Source organism: Chelonia mydas, chromosome 13 (genome assembly GCF_015237465.2).
Source record: "Chelonia mydas isolate rCheMyd1 chromosome 13, rCheMyd1.pri.v2, whole genome shotgun sequence".
NCBI lineage: Eukaryota > Metazoa > Chordata > Testudines > Cheloniidae > Chelonia > Chelonia mydas.
Window position 1 is genome coordinate 31,696,896 of NC_051253.2, and position 18,357 is coordinate 31,715,252.

At 50.2% G+C, this 18,357-nt stretch overlaps 1 protein-coding gene across 2 annotated transcripts in view; it reads left to right on the forward strand.

Moving 5' to 3' along the window:
• The window catches only part of LOC102931959 (arf-GAP with SH3 domain, ANK repeat and PH domain-containing protein 1), a 101,022-nt gene that overhangs the window by 1,118 nt on the left and 81,547 nt on the right, over positions 1-18,357 (forward strand). The window lies entirely within an intron of this gene.

Below are 18,357 nucleotides of genomic sequence, written 5' to 3' on the forward strand. Positions count from 1 at the left end.
TAGATGGTAAGTCTGCTGCTGTGAAAAGTGATATTTGTATGTTTGTTAATATCACTTTTCACAGCAGATTTACTCAGCCCCGGCAAGCCCTGGATGGGGAGGTAGGCAGGAAAGCCGCGGGGCCCAGGGACAATGGCGTAGGTGGTGAGCCTGGGACCAGAGCCGGCTACTGCGTGGATGGAGCCCAAAGCCCTGTGGCCAAAGCCTCCTCTACCCCGCCCCGGGAAAGTGGGGAATTCATCAGCTGCCTGCACCTCCAGCGTTTGTGTTGCTGGAGGGGGGCAGGGCCCATCACCACTGGTCCCCCTGGGAGAGAGGCCACTGCTCCCCCCTGCCCAATCACAGCCCAGGAGGCTGTAGCCCCAAGAAAAGCCCCTGGTGACCGCATGCAGCCATGGTAGCCGCATTTGAGAAATGTTGAATTCTAGTCTAACCTCCTGCAAAGATTCAGGATCTGTTGTGTCTACACCATCCAACACAGAATCACAGATGTAAGCCTCCTTTTGTAAACCTCCAGCGAAGGAGATTCCACAACCTCTCCAGGTGTCTGTTCCATTGTCCGACTGTTCTTACAGGTAGGAAGTTTTTCCTGAGATTCAGTCTAAATCTGCTGAGCTGTAGTTTGAACCCATTGTCTCTTGTCCTGCCCTCTGTGGCAAGGGAGAACAACTTTTCTCCATCTTTTTATGACAGCCTTTCAAGTATTTGAAGACCGCTGTCATATCCCCCTTTAATCTCCTCTTTTCCAAACTAGCTGTCAGCCTTTGCTCATATGGCTGCATTCCACCCCTTTGATCATCTTTGGCGCTCTCCTCTGGATTCTTTCTAGTTCCTCTTCATCCTTTTTATACATTAGTGACCAAAACTGGACATAGTGCTCCAGCTGAGGCCAATCAGCGCTGAGCAGAACAGTATCATCACCTCCCATGATTTGCATGCTATGCCTCTGTTAATGGAACCCAAAATTGTATTTGTGGACTCAGGTTGAAGTTGTGAGCCACCACAACTCCCAGATCCTTCTCAGCCATGCTGCTGCCAAGCCAGTTTTCCCCCCATTCTGTATTTGTGCATTTGGTTTTTCTTCCCTACGTGGGTGTTCACCCACAAAAGCTTATGCTCCAATAAGTCTGTTAGTCTATAAGGTGCCACAGGACTCTTTGCCGCTTTTACAGATCCAGACTAACACGGCTACCCCTCTGATACTTGACACCTTACATTTATCTTTGCTGAATTTCACTTTTGTTGTCTATAGCCCAGTTCTCCAATTATCAAGATCCCTCTGAATCTTAGCTCTATCCTCCAAAGCGTTGGCAACCCCCCCGTGTTGTGGTGCCTGCAGATTTGAGCAGGGGGCTCTCTAGTCCTCTCATTGACACCACCTGCGTAGCCATGTATTTACTTCCCCACTTTGACACTCCCTACCCTGGCCTTTTCCTTCAAAAGGGAGGATGGACGAGACCACCACTTTCACCCCAAGCTCTTTTATCCTTCCTCCCAGAGCCATGTAGGGTTGCCAACTTTCGAATTGCACAAAACCAAACACCCTTGCCCTACCCCTTCCTGAGGCCCCACCTCTCCTCTGAGGCCCTGCCCCCACTCACTCCATTCCCCCTCCCTAGGGTGACCAGATATCCCGATTTTATAGAGACAGTCCCAATATTTGAGGCTTTGTCTTCTATGGGTGCCTATTACCCCCCACCCCAGTATCGATTTTTCACACTTGCTCTCTGGTCACCCTACCCCTCCCGCCATGGCTCACTCTCCACCACCCTCACTCACTTTCACTGGGCTGGGGTGTGGGAGGGGATGAGGGCTCCAGCTGGGGACATGGGCTCTGGAGTGGAGTCAGGGATGTGGGGTTTGGGCTGCAGCTGGGGGCTCTGGGGTGCAGGAGGGGGCTTAGGGCTGGGGCAGGCAGTTCAGGTGTGGGAAGGGGGTACGGGCTTTGGGAGGATGTTTGGGTGCAGGATGGGGCTCAGGGCTGGGACAGGGTGTTGGGGTGCGGGAGGGAGCGTGAGGTGTGGCTGGGGGTGGAGGCTCGGGGGTGGAGCCAGGAATGAGGGGTTTGGGGTGCAGGAAGGGGGTCTCGGCTGGAGCTGAGGGGTTTAGACTGCAGGAGCGGGCTCCGGGCTGGGGCAGGGGGGTTGGGTGCAGGAGGGGGTGTCGGCTCTGGGGTGCAGCTGGAGGATGAAGGGTTTGGGGTGCAGGATGGGGCTCAGGGGCTGGGACAGGGTGTTGGGGTAAGGGCTTCAGGAGGGAGTTTGGGTGCAGAAGGGGGCTCAGGGCTGGGGTTCAGGAGGGGGTGTGTGGTATGGGCACTGGGAGGGAGTCTGGATGCAGAAGCGGTTCCGACCTGGGGCAGGGGGTTGGGAGGAGGTTCAGGGTGCAGGCTCCAGCCAGGCGGTGCTTACCTCAGGTGGCTCCCAGTCCACAGTGCAGCGGGGCTAAGGCAGGCTCCCTGCCTGCCCTGGCTCTGCGTGGGTCCCAGAAGCAGCCGGCATGTCCAGCTTCTAGGCACAGGGGTGGCCAGGTGGCTCTGGCGGTGCCCGCACCTGTGCCTGTAGGTACCCCCCCCCCCAGCTCCCATTGGCCACAGATCCCAGCCTATGAGAGCTGTGGAGACCACGCTCAGTGCAGGGGCAGTGTGTAAAGCTTCCCTGATTGCCCCTGCACCTAGTGGCTGCAGGGACACGCTGGCCACTTCCAGGATCCACATGGAGCCAGGGCAGGCAGGGAGCCTGCCTTAGGCCCGCTGCACCGCTGACCGGACTTTTAGAGCCCAGTCAGCGGTACCGTCTGGAGCTGCCAGGGTCCCTTTTTGAGCAGGCGTTCCAGTCAAGAACCAGACGCCTGGCAACCCTAGAGGTACGTAATCTGCAGTGATCTACTCAAGGTCATTCTTGGCAGTATTGCTGGTGCCTATGTGGATAGGTAGGAAGGAGCAGTGGTCCAAGGACTTGAGGAGTCTCGACAGACTCTGTCACATCCTGAACTCTAGCTCCAGGCAAGCAGCACACACTTTTGGGGATTCCCAATCTGGGTGGTAGATAGATAACTCTGTCTCCCTTAGGAGGGAGTCCCCGACCACCACCACCCTCCTCCTCCTCTTGGGAGTGGTGGTCATGGAAATCCCATGCCTAGGACAATGTATCCCATGGCTTCAGGTCAACGAGGTCTCCTTCTGACTCCTTCCTCAGATGACGTTTCCAAGGCATTCTCAACAGTAGTACCTGTACAGAGGGCCTAAAAGCAGTCGCTTACCTTGATCTGTGCTGGGGTATATTGGTTCTCCTCCTCCTTCTGGAAGTCACATGCTGATAACTTTCTTCCTTGTTCTTCAGTCCCCCCTACACTGCCCTGTCCGATTCTTCAGCATGCTATGCCCGCAGTACCAAATCCTGACTTCTGTCCAGGAAGTCTACATTTTCTCTGATGCAATGTGCACGCAGGGTCATTACTTGGATCTCTACTCCTTTAACCTTTTCTTCAGTATGGGGACCAGCTTGCACTTTGTACAGACAAAGTCACTTCTAAGCTCCAGGACAAAGACAAACATGGCACGTCCCATGCAAGTCACAACAGCTGATACTATCCATATTTCCTACCTTGTAGTGTGAGGTATCAAGAGTCTCTTCAGATGCTGTAATTGCTGCCTGCAGAAGCCTGAAAGGCAAAGCTGTGTGTGGGCTTTCCCCCTAGGCAAACTCCCTCTGTTTGCTTCTCCTCTTTTCACTGCAAATCAAGTGGTGCCCCAAGCTTGAGTCCTGTTCACACATATGCAAAACACTTGAGCATGGTGGTGCTGGTAACTGGACTTGGCTGGCCTGTCCAGGGCCATAGACTACAGTCCAAGTTGGGCCTTGACTACACTTACAGCACTGCAGCGACTCAGCGCTTAGTGAAGTTGCTGCCTATGCCGAGACGGGAGGGCTTTGCCCATTGGCACAGGTACTCCACCTCTCAGAGGAGGGAGATGTGTTGACAGGCGAAGCCCTCCCACAGACACAGTGCTGTTCACATCGGGAGTTCAGACAGTATAACTGTGTCAGTCAGGGGCGTTTTGCACCCCCCTGAGCAACGTAGTTATAATGATGTACGTTTGTAGCATAGACTAGGGTTTACACACAATGCAGCAGCAGCTAATACAACCATTCTGTACAGCTCCCGTGGTATTTGGCAGTGAGGCTGCTCTCACTCGAGCTCGGCTAACTCAAGAGGAAATCACTTATGTGAGTTAACACTACAGTAAAGACATAGCCTTGGTGCTCAGAAACCCATATGCTTAGATGGTTTGGCTTGAAATTTGCTGTGCCCTGGGGGTGGAATCTGGGATTGGACGTTGTTTGAGGCAGGGGTTCTCCAGATACTCCCCCCAAAATAATGTGTCATCAATATTTTACTGTTTTTATTACTTTTTTGTGCACACTTGGCACTCAGAGGATAGCTCTGATCCTCCTCAGACTCACATCACCCACTGGGGTTTGATCTCAGAGGTACCCACTGGCCCTTTGGCGAAACAGACGCTATTCACCGTAAAAGTTGGCTCTACAACGTGACTCAAACATTGACACGTGCAGCAGGACTGAGCCGGTGCTGCAAGCCAGCATGTTTGACAGCCTAATATTAGAGTGAGCGGGTGGCTCAAGGTGCCATGCTCTGGCTGTTGACCCTGAACATCCCCCATGTGTTGCGAGTTTGAGTCCTGCCTTGGGCACATTAGTTGCTCTTGCCTGTATTCCTTCTGGAAGGCTTGTTCTCTTCCTGGTTTAAGAGCGGATATTTCAAAGTTCTCTGAACAGATTCAGATGCTCCTTTAGAAGAACTGTCAAGGAAAGTAGCATTAATTAAACAGAAGGAAGACGAAACCGTATTATGTAATATAATCACACCACATCCTTCCCAATAATTTCCTGACTAAGGGGGCTGATTATAACCAAAGAAAAGCAAGCAGCTGCAACTCTGATCAATGTCAGCAGAATCAAGGGGGTGTTGCTGAGCAACGGGAAATGAACCCATAATAGACAGCTGTATTCTAAGGACTGGTGTAAGGTCAAATACTGTGCCAGGATAGTGCCATCAGTCAAAACCATAACTTATATTTTTCATGAAAAACAAACACAGAAAACAAATTTCAGCTTTCTACAACAATTCACTGACACAAACCCAGGAATCATACTTCTCTATTTCACCATCAAAGTGCTGTAGTTCCCATGACCTTCCCCCCAGAGTAAGCCTCTTTGGCTTCAGTGCTTCCTGGGACCCCAACTTCTGTAGTCAGCAGTGACTCTCAGCCAGCGTTGTAAAACAGAAGGGTTTTTAATCACCTGGAACACAGGATAGAACAGTTCTTTGTTAGCTGTAACTTTCTGGTTTCTGTGCTAAGTACATCTTGGTCAGGCCCAGAGCCCTGGCTTTCTCCCCCGGAGACACAAACCAGGAGAGGATCCCGCTTCCAGCAGCCCATCCTCAGTCACGTCCATTTGCTCCTCCTCTGCCATTGTTGTCTTTCCCGGGCAAAAACCTGAACTCCACCTCAACTCTTTGTTCTCTAACACATTGCAACTGGCTGGCTTCTTACAGAGGTGCCCCCCCCCCCCCCCCGGCCATCAGTTGCCTAGGTTACAAAGCATCTGGCCATTGTCTGGGTCCAGGCAGCCAGGCGATAATCATACCTGGTCCTCTGTGTCTCTACAAATATTAAGCCACCTTTCCCTCCACCTAGGTAAACATGCAGCACATGCAGAAAACTGAGGAGAACACAGTATTCATACAAAACGTTAAGAAAATCCCCACGTTGTCACAAAGGCATACATTTTTAAAGAGGAGTAATTAACCATTGGAACTATTTACAAAGGGTCACGGTGGATTCTCCAGCAATGACAAATTTTCAGTCAAGATTGGATGTTTTTCTACAAGATCTGCTCTAGGAATTATTGTGGGGAAGAGCCTTGGCCTGTGTTATACAAAAGTCAGACTAGATGATCACAGTGATCTGGCCTTGGAGTCTATTAATCAAATCTACCAATGTCTGTGCCCAGCACAGCTCCAAATAGCACTTCTCATCATCCTGTCCGGTGGCCCCCACAATGCTTTGGGCAGCACCACTGAATCAAGGAATACAGAGGCTGACAGAGGGGTAAGGGACAGGGATCTCACTGGGGGACTCCGCAGGGCAGGGATCAGAGAGGGCAGAGGTAGTTTTTCGCATGTGAATCCCTATAGGATTTAAATAGTGCCCTTTAAGACGCTGAGCTTGGCACTGAAATACTGACCAGCACTCCCACTTGCTGTGCATGCTTTGAGTGGAGGTCTGCAGCCCTGTGTTCCTGTATGGGCATCATTCTGTCTTATGGTCTCTGTAACGGCACCTCCCACCGGTTGCTCCAGGAATTACCTCTTTTCAGCTGCGGAGCACCCTCTGCACCCGGTGTCTCACCCATTGTCTGCTCTGCTGGTTTGGGACCCGCGTTGCTCCCCACTCAGCGGCGTCCTCTTCAGGACACTGCCCTTGGCAGTGTCCGCTACTTATTTCTCACCCCCCTTCCAGGGGTCACGGCAGTCCTTTGGCTTGCACCCGCCACAGGGGCTAACCACAACCTGAAGTCTAGCCCCTCACTTCAGGGGCAATTTGCAGTCTGTATTGGCCATGCTCCTCCATGGCCAGGTGCAGTGCAAGGGGGGGACCCAGGCCAGCCAGCTACTCTGGGTCCTGACCCAGGGACCCTCTAGAAGCAACCTCTCTGCCCTCCTTCTCTCCCCTTGTCTGCCTATCATCCCTGGGCCACTTCCCCTTGGCCCTTACACCTTCTTGGCCCTTTCTGGCAGGGGCCTGCGGCCTAGCCGGTAACAGGCCAGAGCTCACCCTCCGCTCCCCTGAACCTGCCCAGCACTACTCTAGCACAGGTGCTATCCCTAGGAGCCAGTCCTCCTCCCTGCTTGTCAGAGAGAGACTCTCCCCTGCTCTGCAGGGCAACTCCTTAGATCTGGACTGCCCCAGCAGCTGCCTCCTGTCTGGCTCCTAACAAGCCTCGCCCTAATTAGCGGCAGGTTTCCACAGCCTCCCTGACTGCTTCTGCCCCAAACCCTGCTGGAGTGGGCCACCTGCATCACTACGGTCTCCCTTGAGCTCATTCTCACATCAGTCCCCTTGCCCTTTTCCAGTGGTACTGACCTTGCTTACTAGCACGGGACATGGTGCAATTTCCTTGTGTTGCTTCATTCTCAACTGTCACTCCTTGTAGCTCCGTCCAAAGCCAGAATCTCTCATTTAAAACAGAGCTGCTAGGTCAGGAAATTGTGGTTATGGAAAATGTTGTTTACTGCTGAGCCCAGGCCTAGGTCTCTGCAGTCATTAAGGGAAAAAAGGTAACTAGAAAACCAGTGGGGTTATGCCCCTCTGTGCTGCTTTATGGTACATCAGGAGGAGGGCCTGGAAGTGCTGGTTTTTGCTTTAACATGATTTTTACAGCTTGTTTTTACCTTAGAAAGGTCAGGAAGGCGACCACTAGCTAGTCTCTCCTGGTTTTGCTGGGGGCTTCTCAGTGCCAGGGTGGTAGGGTGGGAAGGCTCAGTAATGTGGCCATTGGGCTTAATGGAAATGTGCATTTTTTAATATATGCATCTTGCACTCTAGAGCACATTTAAAAATTGAAATACAATGGTAAGAAGGTTGGAGCTGGGGCGGGAGGGGGGAGAGGGGAGTTGCAGAGATGGTGCTTGACATGAAGCATAAGTTATTAAAATAACATCCACTCTCCAGATTCATAGATTCCAAAGCCCGAAGGGACCACTGTGATCATCTAGTCCGACTTCGTATATAACACAGGCCAGAGAACAGCCCCAGAATAATTCCTAGAGTACATCTTGTAGAAAAACATCCAATCTGGAATTAAAAATGGTCAGTGATGGAGAATCTACCACAGTCCTTGGTAAATTAGTCCAGTGGTTAATTACTCTCACTGTCAAAAAAGTACATCTTATTTCCAGTCTGAATGTGATTAGCTTCAACTTCCAGCCATTGGATGGTGTTACACCTTTCTCTGCTAGATTGAAGAGCCCATTATTAAATATTTGTTCTCCATCTAGGTACTGATAGAATGTAATCAAGTCACTCCTTAACCTTCTCTTTGTTAGACTCAAAGAGCTCAATCTATTTAGTCTATCACCGTAAGGCAGGTTTTCTAATTCTTTACTCATTTTCATGGCTCTTCTGTGAACCCCCTCCAATTTTTCAACATCCTTCTTGAACTGTGGGCACCAGAACTGGACCCAATATTCTAGCAACAGCTGCAGCGGTGCCAAATACAGAAGTAAAATAACCTCACTACACTACTACTTGAGATTCCCCTCTTTATACATCCCAGGACGTCATTAGCCCTTTTGGCCACAGTGTCTCACTGGGAATGCATGGTCAGCTGATTATCCACCACAACCCCCAAATCTCTATCCTGGGAAGCAGTGACTCTGAAAGAGTCCCCCATCCTATAAGTGTGGCCTATGTTCTTTGTTCCCAGATGTATACATTCACACTTAGCTGTACAAAAAACATCATCCAGCTGAGCGCTTTACAAGCACAACCCTTAGGTCAGTATCATAGTCCCTGTTTTACAAGTGGGGGGAAACTGAGGCAGACAGCGGGAAGTGGCTTGCCCAAGGTCACACTGGGCATCTGTGTATAGAACTTCAAACAACGTGTGTTACGAACTTGCATTTAGCTGCAGGTATATCTAGGAACAAAGAATGCTGGCTGCACATACAAGCTGGAGACTGTATTCTGAATAGGATTTGCAGTCATGGCAAAAAACAACCAGACAGGAGCTCCCTGTGCGACACTTTGTACCAGAAGGCAAATGTGATCCTTGGCTGTATAGATGTAGGAATATTGAGTGGGAGTTGGGAGGTGATGTTATCTCTCTACAGAGTGATGGTCAGACAGTTCGTGGATACAGCATCCAGTTCTGGTGCCTGCAGTTTAAACAGGATATTGAAAAATGGGAACAGTTGTGGAGAAGAGCTACAAGAATGATTCAGGGGCTGGAAACGCTGGCTTACAGTGAGATATGTAAGGAGCTCAGTCTGTCTAGCTTCTTGAAGAGAAAGTTAAGCGGAAACCTGACCAGGGTCCATCAGTACCTACCCAAGCACAAGTCTGATTGCTCTTTAATCCGGCAGACAAAGCAGAAAAAAATCCAGTGGCTGGAAAGTGAAGTTTGACCATTTAAAATTGAAAATAAGATGCACATTTTGAACAGAGAGGTGATTAACCGCTGGAGCAATCTACCATGGGATGGCTCTCTACAATGTATGCACTAGGGGAAAGTTCTCTGGCCTGTGCTCTGGAGGAGGTCAGATTAGATGATCACAATGGTCCCTTCTGGCCTTAATATCTAGGAATCTGAAGGCAGAGTCTGAGCCAGGCATAAGTGATCTGAGAAACAGCCAGAGCCTCCCCACCCTTTCTACCTTGGCATTGGGAGTATGTTCTCCAAAGTATCAAGGGAGACAACTTCTCTGGAACCAAGGGTGATAACAAGTAGCCCCAGGAGTTGTTGGTACAAACAAGGGCATTGGAGGGGGTGGGTCTGTGAGATGATGCCAGTGTTGTGGCTCGGGTCTCGTGGCTTCACAGTGCAGGACCCCGCCCTGTGAGAATACTGCATCTCATAAGAACACAAGAATGGCCATATTGGGTCAGACCAATGGTCCACACTGCCTAGTATCCTGTCTTCTGACAGTGGCTGGTGCCAGATGCTTCAGAGGGCATGAACAAAACAGAACAGCATAGTTCTCAAGTGATCCAGTCCCAGCTTCTGGCACTCAGAGGTTTAGAGACACCCAGAGCATAGGGTTGTGTCTCTGACCAGCTTGGCTAATAGCCCCTGATAGACATATCTCAGTCTTTCTTTTTAACCCAGTTATACTTTTGGCCTTCACAACATCCCTGGCAACAAGTTCCACAGGTTGATTGTTTCATATGAAGTACTTTCTTTATGTTAGTTTAAACTTGCTGCCTATTAATTTCATTGGGTGACACCCTCCCCAGTTTGTGTGTTATGTGAAGGGGTAAATAACACTTTCTCCACACCATTCCTGATTTTATAGACCTCTGTCAAATCCCTCCTCAGTTGTTTCTTTTCTAAGATGAACAGCCCCAGACTTTCTAATTTCTCCTCATATGGAAGCTGTTTTGTACTCATAATAATTTTTGTAGCCCTTCTCTGTACTTTTTTCAATTCTAATATATCTCTTTTGAGATGGGGCGACCGCATCTGCACCCAGTATTCAAGGTGTGTGTGTACCATGGATTCATATCATGGCATTATGATATGTTCTGTTTTCTTATCTATCCCTTTCCTAATGATTCCTAACATCTGGTTAGCTTTTTTGACTGCCGCTGCACATTGAGCAGATGTTTTCAGAGAACTATGAACCATGACTCCAAGATCTCTTTCTTGAGTGGTAACAGCTAATTTAGATCCCCTCATTTTGTGTGAATAGTTGGGATCATGTTTTCCAATGTGCATTACTTTGCACTTATCAACATTAAATTTCATCTGCCATTTTGTTGCCCAGTCACCCAGTTTCGTGAGATCCTTTTGTAATTCTTCACAGTCAGATTTGGACTTAACTCTTTTGAGTAATATTGTATAGTCTGCAAACTTTGCCACCTCACTGTTTACCCCTTTTTCCAGATCATTTATGAATATGTTGAACAGCACTGGTACCAGTACAGAACCCTGAGGGACCCTTCTATTTACCTCTCTACACTGTGAAAACTGGACATTTATCCCTACCTTTTGTTTCCTGTCTTTTAACCAGTTACTTATCCAGGAGAGGGCCTTCCCTCTTATCCCATGACTGCTTATTTAACTTAAAAGCCTTTAGTGAGGGATCTTGTCTAAGGCTTCTGACAGTCCACGTACACTATATCCACTGGATCACCCTAGTCCACTCAAATAAATTTAAATAGAATTCTCTGAAAATTACTTTTTTTTGTGGGCCTTCCTTGATGCCAAGGAAGTTGGTGATGGCACAAGTGTCCATGGGGAATCTCTGTGCTGCCTGGCTTCAAGCTGTTTCACCCCAAGAATGGTAAATTTGGCCTCTTCCCTAAGGAAGACTCTCAGGCTTCAGCATGAGCCCAAGGAATGAGGAGTAAATTTGTGTGCCTTTCCCAGAGGGAGTGACTGTCACTGCATGAGAATGGGTCAGAACTATTGTGACGAGGTGTCACCCCCGGGATGCAGTCTGAGAGCTAGGGGAACCGCTGCGCCCCTCTAACCAGCCTGCTGGGTCATCCCTTCTCACCCTACTTTGTTGGTGATTTAGCATCTCCAGGCCCTGTTACCAACCAACACAACAGCAGGTGGCGCCACACACCCAAGTAAGCTACCTGAGTGCTTACCTAAGCCACTCACAGACAGGAAAGAGACAACAGCCAATTTCCCAGCTTCCCAGGCTCGCACCCCGCACTGGAGTATAAATCCAAAATTATATCATTTTGCATTGCACAGGGGTCTGTACAATGTAAGCTCATAAATAGTTCACCCCTCCCTCAATGTGGAGAGGAGAATACACACTTGTGTTAACCAAGCTGAGATTTTCCCTTGACACTTCACTTAAAGGCACACTGGTTTAGATTAAAACATAAAACAAGTTTATTAACTACCGAAAGATAGTTTTAAGTTATTATAAGTGATAGCAAACAGATTAAAGTAGATTACTTAGTAAATAAACAAAACCGCAAACTAAGCCTAAAATACTAGAAAGATTGGATATGAATTAGCAATCTCTCCCCATGGCTGAAGATACAAGCAGGCTGGCAGATTCTCAAGGAACAAGCTGCACTTGCTTTGCAGCTTGGGCTCCCCACCCCATTCCAAGTCCTTGTCTTTCAGAGCTTCTCTCAGGTGTTGAGATGTGGGGGAGTGAAAAACAACAGATGATGTCACTCCTGGCTTTATATAGCTTTTCCATATGGCGAGAACCCTTTGTTTCAAACTTGGTTCCTAGACCAGTTTGTGAAAAAATACAGGTACCCAAAATGGAGATCAGTGTATGTGATCTGGTCACATGCCCTTGTATACATTGTGTTAGAGGGCTTTCCCTTCACCCTCTCCCCTGATTCTTGTCACGCAGACAGAAAGCAGAAGACCAGAAGTCCGAAGTGCAGGCAATGCAATGTTTATTGGGATTATTTTCCAGCAAGCCTGTGTCCCATAGCTCTGATGCCGCAGAGCCTTGTTTCCCAGTGTTCCCTCTCCCCCTCCTCAGCAGGCATAATTATATCTGAAATGCACATCCACAGTCCCACCCCTTATAACTTAGCATCCTGTTCCGTTTTGGGTCTGGGGTCTTCATCTCAACTCTTTTGTAACCCATGGGAGGGGTAAGGAGTGAGGTTGTCCTACAGTCAGGGACAGGCATTTCTTTGGTCTTTTAGTGTTTTATACCTTCCCCCCAATTGCCCTTTGCCCCTCCCTATGGTTGCTTAACTTTGCCTTGAGATAGTGGTTGAGGCATTCAAGTAACACTTTAACCGCTCTTATCTGTTCCCATTGTACTAACAAACCCATCTGACTAGGCAGAAGCAATATACATAGTCTTTTGTTCTTTGTTTACACATATTAGTATAAGATATAAGAGTATCAAAAAGTCAAACCCAAAATTCTATCCCAGGCTAACAGACTAACAGACAGTCATAGCAGCTGTTACTCATAGGCTGCCTCCAGTGTTCTCAGGAAGGCTCACCAGATGGGGGATAAGCTTCTCCTAAGGCCTGTTGTTTCCGCTGATGGCCCATTACCTTGAACAGACCCTTCCCAAACAGCTATCTAGACTGGAAGCATCTTACCTACAGATGATGTCACTCAGGTGTAACTACATTTGCAATACAACTACACAGTCAATATTCATAACTTTAGATATAAAAATGATACATACACACAATAAGATAATCGTAGTCGGCAAATCCTAACTTTTACAATGACACCACACGTGATATTTTTCTTAGGTACTGTCATCCTGACCTTATCTTTTAGGAGGGGTCGGTGTGTTCCTGTTATCCCGGGGGAATGTTTTTGTACCATCCCTGATATCGGGATGTGTTTGCGTGAGTACTCTGTGCCTAGCACTTCTTAGGAATGTGTATTTCTGTAATATCAGCTCTGTTCTTGCCAGATTCTATGAGCAGGTCCTGCCTCATACCAGGTCTCTGATACAAGGGCTTATGTCTCAGGCTTTCTTCCTACATTCCCCTGCTTTTTGTCTTTTTATGGGGAGGATGTTTACCCATTGTCCTGGAAAAGCATAATGCATGGACTGAAGATGGCCCAGTGGGCTAAACACTGTTATGTGGCCACCTTACATCTTCCTACTACAGACAGAAGGTGTAAATTTTTAACAGTAAGGGTAATTAGCCATTGAGTCCATTTACCAAGGATCCTGGTGGATTCTCCATCACTGACCATTTTTAAATCAAGACTTAATGGTTTTCTAACAGATCTGCTCAAGGAATTATTTTGGGTGGGTCTCTGGCCTGTGTTCTATAGCCCTATTAATTAGTCATTAAACATGGAACAGCATAACTTTCCCCCCGTGCTATACAGTTCAGTGTCAGGTAGGAAAGGCATCAGATGGTGGCTACAGCACTATTGGATCCCCTACCAGGACAGTTGGGTGAAGGCAAGAAAAATCAAGCTCCTGCAATAGTCTCTTTAGTCTCGCGCATTGCGAGTGAGTGGGACTCTCCTGGGGGGGGGAATTAGTTTTACAATTGTGTTTAGAATCTCTCCCTGGTGAGGTGAAGGGTATTTGAATCACACATTCCATCCCCCACATTCAAACTGTTGCACCTCCTGGCCTTCTCCTGGTGCCTGCTTGGGCCTTGCAATGAAAATGAGCAAGTGAGCGAAGGGTGGGGAGAGCGAGCAACAGGATGGAGGAGGGATGGAGTGAACAGGGGCAGGGCCTCAGGGAAGGGGTGGGGCAAGGGTGTTCAGTTTCCTGCTATTAGAAAGTTGGCAACCCTACTCCCTGCCCTCTGTGGGGACTGGCCTGGGGCCCACCACACCCCCCTAGATGGTCCTCCACACACCCTTTGGGGGTGTGCCCCACAATTTGGGGACCTGTGCTATAGATTTTGTAGATAGCCTTCAATTACAGTGTGTGTGCAGCTGGAGCACCTTGGTCTCAAACAGCGGAAGCATTCGCCTTTTCTTTCTTAGGGCTAGTCTGTGATGGCGAACGGTGCCTTATTGCTTCCTCCAAAGGCAGTTGGCCTGCCTCAGGGCCCAGACCCCGCATGGGTGAGCTCTTCAGGCCTGTCCTTAGTGCAGTGGGGCCCTGGCCAGGCTGGACTCTCAGAGCTCTCTCAAGGGAGTAGTTCGTTACAAGTATCATAAAGAATAAAAGATCTCAGTCTGGCCCTAAGATACCCATGAGAGATGGGAAGCGGACCCTGAGAAGCAGATAGGGGGCCAGGAAACAGAGGAGTCTCTTTCCAGCCCTCTTGCCTGCCACAGGTCCTCCACTTGTCAGCTGCACTGCAGCCAACCCATTAGTGTAAAAATCATGAGACTGGTCCCAAATCATTGGTTTTTTCACGTGATTTCTGCTTTGTGAACTGCCTTCCCCCTTGCGTCTGTGTGAGACGGTCACAGGTGTGACCCACCCCCACCATGTGTGTGTGAGACGGTCACAGGTGTGACCCGCCCCCACCATGTGTGTGTGAGACGGTCACAGGTGTGACCCGCCCCCACCATGTGTGTGTGAGACGGTCACAGGTGTGACCCACCCCCACCATGTGTGTGTGAGACGGTCACAGGTGTGACCCACCCCCACCATGTGTGTGTGAGACGGTCACAGGTGTGACCCACCCCCACCATGTGTGTGTGAGACGGTCACAGGTGTGACCCACCCCCACCATGTGTGTGTGAGACGGTCACAGGTGTGACCCGCCCCCACCATGTGTGTGAGAGATGGTCACAGGTGTGACCCGCCCCCACCATGTGTGTGAGAGATGGTCACAGGAGTGACCCGCCTCCACCATGTGTGTGTGAGATGGTCACGGGTGTGACCCATCCCCACCATGTGTGTGTGAGATGCTCACGGGTGTGACCCATCCCCACCATGCGTGTGAGATGATCACAGGTGTGAATGCCCCTGTGTGTGTGTAAGATGATCACAGGTGTGCACCACTCCCCCACTCCCTCATAGGTATGAGACGATCACAGGGCATGAACTCTCCGCTCCCGTGTGTGCGTGAGAAAGAGACGATCACAGGGTGTGAACTCCCTACTGTTACCAACTTTCTAACTGCACAAAACTGAACACTCTTGCCCCACCCCCTCCCCACCCCTACCCCGAGTCCCCACCCCACCTATTCTCTGAGGCCCCGCCTCCACTCACTCCACCCCCCCCTGCTTGTTCTCCCCCATTCTCATTCACTTTCACAGAGCTGGGCAGGGGGTTGGGGTGTGGGAGGAGGTGAGGGCTCCAGCTGGGGGTGTGGGCTCCAGGGTGGGGCCAGAAATGAGGGGTTCAGGGTGTGGTAAGGGGCTCCAGGCTCCAGCTGGGGGTGCAGGCTCTGGGGTGGAGCTGGGGATGAGGAGTTTGGGGTGCAGGAGGGGCCCCTGGGGGGACAAGGGGTTTGGAGTGCGAGAGGGGGTTCCGACCTAGGGCGGGGGTGAGGGTTTGGGTGGGGGTGTGGGGTCTGGGAGGGAGTTAGGGTTTGGGAGGGGGTTCAGACCTGGGGCAGGGAGTTCAGGGTGCGGGATCAAGCTGGGCGGCGCTTACCTCAGGCAGCTCCCGGTCGGCGGTGTAGCAGGGCTAAGGCAGGCTCCCTGCCTGCCTGGCTCTGTGCTGCTCCCGGAAGCAGCCACTACCTCTGGTCCCTATGCGGAGGCACAGCCAGGCGGCTCTGCACAGTTTACGCGGCCTGCACCATGGCCAGGGGGAGCTGCAGAGCCAGCACAGGGGGGCGGGAGCAGCACGCAGGGCTTCCCTGATTGCCCCTGCCCCTAGGGGCCACAGGGGCATGCCAGCCACTTCCGGGGAGCTGCACAAAGCCAGGGCAGGTAGGTGTAGTAGGAAGAGAGCCTGAGACATGAGCCCTTATATCAGAGGCCTGCTATGAGGCAGGACCTGCTCACAGAATCTGGCAAGAACAGGGCTGATATTACGCATTCCTAAGTAGTTCTAAGCACAGAGTGCTCTCACAAATACATCCTGATATCAAGTGGTACCAGAACATCCCAATATCAGGGATGATACAGAAACATTCCCCAAGGACAACAGGAACACACTGACCCCTTCTAAAAGATAAAGTCAGGATAACAGTACGTAATAAATATGTTTTAATTGAACCAATATGTACAAGGTGATAACTAGCCCCATCAGGGAGCAGTAACTATGTCAGAGGCAGTGCGTAATTTGTTTGTATCAGGGTATAAAGATGTATCTCAGAGTGAGTATCTTTGTCCTGCCAAGGGGGGACTGGAAAGTCCCGCCATTCACTGAGCTGCATTCATTGTCATAGAATCATAGACGATGAGGGTTGGAAGGGACCTCAGGAGGTCATCTAGTCCAACCCCCTGCTCAAAGCAGGACCAACCCCAACTAAATCATCCCAGCCAGGGCTTTGTCAAGCCAGGCCTTAAAAACCGTGGGGCCTGGGCTGGGGGTGGGTCCTGGGCTGGCTGAGCTGTGGTGGGGCCTAGGCTGGAAGGGCCTAGATTGGTGGCGGGTCAGGGACCTGCCAACAATGAAAAGAGGCTGGACTTGCCAGTGGACTTGCTGACCCTGGCTGTGCCTGTAGTCTCTGGGAACAGCTATCCTGGTGCTTGCATAGCATGCGCCAGCCCCGCTGGTGATGGACACTGGCTGGTCTGGGTCTGGAAAGCCACCCTTATGGCTGGCCTTACCCCTGGGGCACTGGGTCTGTGGGAAACCTCCCTCCATTGTGCATCTTGGTCACAGGCACTCACCACAGTTGGGTCAATTCCTGTGCCACTTCAGTTTGCTTCAGGCAGCCCTAGGAATTAAAATAGAAAGGGGTTTGTGCCCTTTCCCTTCTTCTCTGGTGGCCTCGAACTCACCAGCTCTCTCTTAGGTACTTTTCTGGCCCCCATGGGTGTAATATCTGAGCACCTCAGAGCCTTCGGAAATTAGAAAACAGGTCTTACGGTGACTGACTCAAGGAGCTCAAACTAGTTCGTTTAACAAAGAGAAGGTTTAGGGGTGACGATACAGTCTGTAAATAGCTACATGGGGAACAAGTATTTGATAATGGGCTCTTCAGTCTAGCAGAGAGAGGTCTGACACAATCCAATGGCTGGAAGTTGAAGCTAATCACATTCAGACCAGAACTAAGGTGTAAATTTGTTAGAATAATTAACCAGCGGAACAGCTTCCTAAGGGCTGTGGTGTATTTGCCATTACTGGCAATCTCTAAATAGTGATTGGATGTTTTTCTATAAGATCTGCTGAGTTCAACCTCAGCCATAGGATTTAGAACAGGAGTAATTAATGCAGGGACGCCATGTGGTGTGCAGGAAGTCAGACTCAATGGCCTTAAAATCCATTAATCTAATGTGTCCTCACCCACCCCTGTGGGGCAGTGCCCCCTCCCCATGGTACCATCAGGGAGCAGAGGCACAGAGAGATGGGTGACTTGTCCAAGTCACCCAGGAAGGCTGGGGTGGAACAAGGCACCTTAATGCTGCCCTGCAATAGTCATACAATTATCATTAAGGCAGTGTGGGTTTTGTGGGCCTAGTTTAGATTACACTGATTTAAAGACACCATCATTTTTCCTCTCAGGGTGTATCCTGACCCTCATGTCTTGAACCCAGGTCTGTAGGGGAGGCCCCAACCCTCCACTCGGCAATGGAGCTGGCTAGCACTTACCTGGGACCCATGAAGCCCAACCCCAGTGTGAGGCTCCACCCCTGAGGTCCAATTGGTAGAGTCCCATGGTGGCTGATTAGCCACTGGCCCTGCTGAAGCTGGCAGGGAGCTGTCTGAGCCACTGGGATCCACCCTGCTCTGGACTGTGTGCCTTGTGGTCCCTGCTCCCGCAGCTTCATTCCTGGCATCTGACCTGTGGTTTCTGAGTCCAGTTTGCCTCTGACCCTCTGGTATCCTAACCTGGCCTGACTCATGGTTCGAATCTCCAGTTTGTCTCCTGCAGCGGACTCTGGCTCTGATTTCTAGGTCTGGCCACCCATGCCCTGGCTGTGACATGGCAGAATTAGGGTCTGTGGGTGCCCTACCCTTTCTTACCTTAACAGATTGGGATTTAGAATCATAGAATCTCAGGGTTGGAAGGGACCTCAGGAGGTCATCTAGTCCAACCCC